Here is a 5979-nt window from a genome sequence, read left to right as displayed (position 1 = left end):
GTGGCGCTTTGGGGTTGGGGCACGCCGGGTCCTTCACAGCTTCCAGTGCCCGGGGGCTGGGATGCTTTATCTTCCATCTCCTTGGAGTTCTGCCGCCTCTTTTGAAGGGGCTGTCGTTCCAGCATTCCCCCGTCCAGTGAAGAGGAGTTGTTGCAGTCTGATTCAGAAGATAGCCTCCTCTTGCCACTGGTTTGGGTGGTGGCCTGTTCCGCTTTGGGATGTTTTTTCTTTGTGGTTTTCCTCTGGACCACTTGCCACTGACCTGTTTGTCCATCTGCTGCCTCCTCCTCCGTTGATTCTGTCTGTGGAGGAGGGGTTTCCGGGCGCAGGGTAGGTGCTAGGTCGCTGGTTTCAGCTACCTCCCCTTCCTTCTCCTTCTCAGGTTGAAGTTCCTCACTGCGGAGAAGGTTGCTCGTCTCCTTTCGAACACCGGACGCCTTCGTCGAACCTTCTCCCGGCCTTTCCTTGGACCTTGCTGCCTGAGCATAACTGAGGCAGCGTTTGGGGCAGGTTTTGTAGAGATGGCCTGCCGCACCGCACAAGTTGCAACACTTAGTCTGCTTACAGTCCTTGGTCTGATGGCCTTCCTCCTTGCAGTTCTTGCAAACAACCGTGCTGCAGTTGGCCGCCACGTGACCAGATTTGCCACAGGTGCGGCAAACTCTGGGCTGCCCAGCATGGACCAAGAAGCCTTGACTTCCCCCGATAGCGAAGCTGGAGGGAGGGTGGATGATGGCTCCACTGGGATCGACCTTCAAGGTCACCTTGACCTGCCGCTTGCTGGTCCAAATCCCAAAGGTGTCCTTGACATCAGTGCTGCTGCCGGCCACCTCGACGTACCTGGCGAGAAAGGTGAGTACATCCACCACCGGAACATGGGGGTTGTAGAGGTGAATCGTCACCACCCGGTCCCGTTGTGACGGAAGCATGAAGAGCGGCTCCGCTGTGAGGATCGACAGTGGCGCCCGGTCCCCTTTCTCCTTGAACGCCTTCAGGAACTTGATGCATCCCGCCACGTTCCGGAACCTCACGTCGAAGTATCCACTGCTGGGGAAATCCTGCAGGCAGAAGACGTCCGTCGCTTGAAATCCGCAGCAATCGAAGAGAATTTTCTTGATGAAGAAGGTGCGATCGACTGGTGCATCTCCTTCCTTGTCTTTCACGACCACCCGAACGGTGTTGCGCACTCCCTGGCCCGAAGCTCGAAGATTGGTTATAGCCATTTTACTCAAAGCTTCCCCAGGATCAAAAGGCAATGATCATGGTCTCTTCTCAACCAAGTAAGCACTAATAAGAACAGATACTACACTTGATCTTAGCCAAAAGGCCGAGAAGCGATGAATTAAAGAAATTTGTGCTGTTGGATGTCAGCCTATCAGTTGTGCAAAGCTAAAATCATCATGAAACTCCCATGCAACTCTGTTACTCCTCTATATCATGTTTTTTTTTTGTATATCTTCAAACCATATTTTAGACTTGCTTCAATTTTGTTGAAAGCAGTGTTACCTCAGGGTAAGTTGATTTTGCAGGTGTGAAGAAGGATTATAATGAGAAACAGTATTACAGATATCCAACATATGAGGTGGAAAATTGCAGGGAAATTTGCATGTTAGTTCAGCATAAAGCAATTTCATTTTTTTCTCCAGATTTTATATTTAAACCTGACAAAGAGGAAAATATCCAATACATTTTTTGCCACAGAAAATTTTAAAGTTGTAATAACCACCAGATAAAGATGATAGTAGATTTTGGGGATGTGCTTTCTATGTAAAGTGCTTACCTCCTGTATCTCACAGCCTTAGATGTTACTCTATTTTGCCACCCTCTGTAGGTTTTCTTACATTTGTGCATTCCCCATTCCTAAGTAAGAGCAAGAAATTTATATATCGAGCTCTATCATTCTGTAAATGGTATGCGTAGAGGCCTCGGTAACTCATTTTAACTTTCCTAGTTAACTAACTGTCATCTATTTCCTGTGTCCTTCTGTGACATAGCTGAGATTTAGAACCTGTTGCATGATTAATCATGGGCAAAAAGCCACATCCCACAATCTGCAGTACAGTGAAGTGAGATTATCAACATGGTATAATATTGTTCAACCAAAAAAACTTTCAATCTACAAAGAATAATCCTATTATAAAGGGCTTCTCCTTAGAGTACAGATCTCTGGAGATTCAAACAGATGCAAAGCGATGGGTTCCACTGACATCTGCCAAGAGGTTCTCGGAACAGTGTGTTGGCTAGCTTCCACTGAGTCATGCATAGCTAAGATACAAACTAATCGGGAGATGTATTTTTCTTTTTAAACCACTCGGTTGAGTCATGCTGAGGTTTCAGCATATTACCAGAAAAACAATGTAGCACACCTTGGTTGTCACTGTCAAAAGAACAAAAATACAACTCTTAATCAGTGTGCACACAGATTAACTAGATAGTATGTAGTGTTAAGAAGTATGCATACCAAGATCCTAGTGTCTGATCTCAGGGAAAGCCCATCTGCTTTGTATTTACATTAGTGAAATGTCTGGCATCCACCACTTCACAGCAGGGGTCCTTAGTAGAGGTATGATTTATTTGTGAATAGAAGTGTATTTTTCAGTTAAGGTAGCATTGGACATAAAGTCCAATTTTGTAAAGCTTTGCCATAAGTGCAATGAGCTCATAAAATTGGATCAGCATGCAATTGCAGCAAAGATGCAACAATGCCACATTTACAGGGAAACAATTTTAAGTTGTGGAAGTGGCAATGTTATGGGCCAGGTGATGCCACATTAGAGGCTTGAAAATTATGTAAATTAATTCCTCACTACATTTTGCTAATTTGGATTTCTTGATTTGGTCGCCTAGCCTGTCCAATACAGCCATGATAGAATCATGTAAATTAGAGCCCAGGATTTGAAAAGCCGCAGCTACAGCCACAGCCACAGTTAGTGGAGATGATTAACTTCACTCACTCCAGGAGGAAAGCACAGGCCTTACTCTGACAATTTGGCAGGGCAAGCTCTGCCTATAAAGAAATGATGGCCATCAGGCCTTGGAAACCTTGTTATTCAACGTTTAAACCAGTGTTCTGCCTGAAACAAAGTCCTGAAATTTCTTAAATGTTGTTGACATTGCCTTGACCACGCAAAGCAAGAATCTATCCACCACTGAGGAGGCCCTGGTCAGTGATTTACAAAGGATGGAGGCTTACTTTTGCTGATAGTGACTGAGGTCAAACCTGTAAAACACCAGCACGTCAAGATTCCACCTCAATGCCCCACAAGCAAACCGAGCCTGGAAAGTCTCCTTCTGCAGCAGAGGGAAAACATGTCAAAAGCCCCTTCTATTTAGGAGTCACACATGATAGCACCCTATCATACAGACAGCATCTCCAGAAGCTTTGGATGAAACTAAAGAGTAGGGTCAACCTGATCCAGAAACATGCTGGATCTACATTGGGATCAGACGCTTAATAATAAGGGAGTTCTCGCACCCGTATAGTCTACAGTGGAGTACTATTCTCCAGCATGGTTATGAAGTCTGCATCACAAATCCCTTGATGTCCGGCTGACCTCTACTGTAAGAACAATCACCGATACACTTTTATCAACACCAACACCCTGGCTGCCCATGCTTGCAAACATTGTACAACTATACCGACATTGCGAATATGTAGTCTCCAGAGAATACAACCATTACATCAGGAAAGATATGCCAATCCAGACTGACTTGACCAACTTGCCACCAACCATCTCAAATCTCGAAAGACATTTTAGACTGTCACTGAAGCCTTTCTGTAGTCTCTCCTCAGCTTTGATGACCAATGACTTAATGCTTGGAAGAACTGCAACATACCAATAGATTCCTGATAGAGGGCCCCATAGTACAATTTGAAGGATCAAACCTTCCTCACAAACACTGGACAGCCATTAACTGCCTCAGAACTGGTCATGGTAGAAGCTGCTGCCTTCTTGATCGATGGGAGATTAAAGCATTCACATCATGTGACTGCGAATCTCCTAATCAAACAATGGAGCACATCATCAAACACTGCCTTTAGAGAAAATTTGCAGGCACCCTACAAGATATCCATGCTGTACTCTAGAAGCTTTGACCAAGATATCTGACAGAGTTACTGACATTTGATTTTTTTTGCTACTACCATACGAAAGAAGGAAAAGACAGTAAGTACAGTTTTGTACAGTTTTCACAAGAAAAACTTTGTACAAGATCCCTCTATCCTTAGAGATCTCCTGTCGATAGCCTTGAAGTTCCTATGAGGTCCAATCGCATATTGCAGTTGTGAAAAACATGGTGGATTGCTGCACAGAGATTAGAGATGCACTCCTCCACATATTTAGATAACCCTCATGTTTGTTGTAATCTCAAAAGGTGACAAGAAGGCATTTTGGTTATTAATCAATTATATTTTGAAGGTGAGCTCAGGTGCTATTCTCTGTCCCAAACAGCAAACGAAAACCTTGGGCTGAAAGCCTGGGAAGTTTCTATCTGTTCCTTGGCTGACACCTTCTCACTTTTAATGGGTGTGTTACGGTCAAGTGAGGAGGGGTCAAAGGGTTTCCCTCTTTTCCCTCTCTTTGTCTGATCACAACAGGTTTAATTCTTTCTTAAAGTGAATGTACTGGCCAATTCAATAGGTGTTTGATTATTTATTTTGTAATTAAAGTGCTTCTACATTTTTTGTTAAGTATATGTTTTTGAAGACTTATATTTGAATTGTGGGGATGGATTCATTGGAAGGCTGAAGATTTCATAAACGATGGACTTTGCTTTGTTGTTGACAGTTCATTAAAAGAACACTGAGATGTTGTTTAAAAACAACCTGGCTGGAAGTCATGTGCTTTAAGCAATAAACAACAGAAACCTTGGTGACCTGGGGAAGATGTTTACAGAGAAGTGACTGGTTACAATTTATAGGCTTCAGGAGGCTTGACTCCTGAGATTGTTTTTGGTTTTACTTTGGATGGTGTGTTGGGGTGTGAACAGTTTTGAAGACAGTGGGAGAAACCCAGCCAAGACAGCAGCCACCATCAGCTCACCCTCTTCCATCACTTTGAGAATTTTATGAGAATCAAGTGTAAGAAATGGAGAAACTGATGGCTGCATTTCTCCTGAAAAGCCTGCCAGAAACTCCTGGTGCCACATTTCTCCTGGAAAGCCTGCTAAACTGATCCTCAACATTGCCTGAAAAGAACTGCTCTAGAAAGATCCCAGTGACAGCTGTCTATGCGTATTTGGGACGCCAGACCAAAAAGGGACAAATCACATCTTTCCATATCTTCTTTCTTCAAAAATTAGCAAGTATTTGGCCAAAGTATTCCTTTTTGTCTTTTTTTTGTAACAGACCTCTGTAGAGAGAATTTCCGTATTTTTTTCAGTGTGTGTGTGAGTTTGTGTGTGGGGAATTTAAAAAGGGGAACTTTCATATTTCAGTCTGTGTGTTAATGCTTTGCTTCATTACTGGTTATGTCTTGTTTCATAATAAATGGATAATTTTGTTGCTTATTAAAGAAACCTGGTTGGTATATTTTATTCTGGGATAAAGAGTAGAGTATATGATTGACTGCATTGGAAACTGGTAAACATTTAAAAAATATATTTTGTGACCTGTGGAGAAGTGGAACTAGAAAAGACAATGCACTCCTCCGGCCTCAGTCGTAACAACTTTCTATGATCATAACAAGAACCATTCGGACAGGTTTTCTTGAGTTAACAAAAAAAGAGGTTAACTTTATTGTACCTAAACCGAACGAATAAAACAATAAACAATGCACCAACTTTCACTCTCTCACACATTCTAGAGGTTTACACACATACAAATAAGTTACAGAGTGGGAAAAGGTAGATTGGTTGGGATAGAATCCAGTAAAAAAGAGTATACAGTCTGTGGAGTTTGGTGATTTGGATGGCTTCTAACTGAATTCAGTGGTCCGGAAGCTTTTAGTTTGAAGAGGTATATGACTGGTGCAGTGAGTC

The 5979-nt window shown here is 42.9% G+C and overlaps 1 pseudogene; it reads right to left on the bottom strand.

Annotated features, from left to right (window-relative positions):
• Positions 1-1230: 1230 nt before the first annotated feature.
• Positions 1231-1339, bottom strand: LOC137376827 (U2 spliceosomal RNA; annotated as a pseudogene).
• Between the last annotated feature and the right edge of the window lie 4640 nt (positions 1340-5979).

The sequence above is a fragment of the Heterodontus francisci genome, chromosome 13 (genome assembly GCF_036365525.1).
Source record: "Heterodontus francisci isolate sHetFra1 chromosome 13, sHetFra1.hap1, whole genome shotgun sequence".
Classification (NCBI taxonomy): Eukaryota; Metazoa; Chordata; class Chondrichthyes; order Heterodontiformes; family Heterodontidae; genus Heterodontus; species Heterodontus francisci.
Note: the sequence above shows the minus strand (reverse complement) of the source record. Positions and strands in the feature narration are given on the sequence as shown.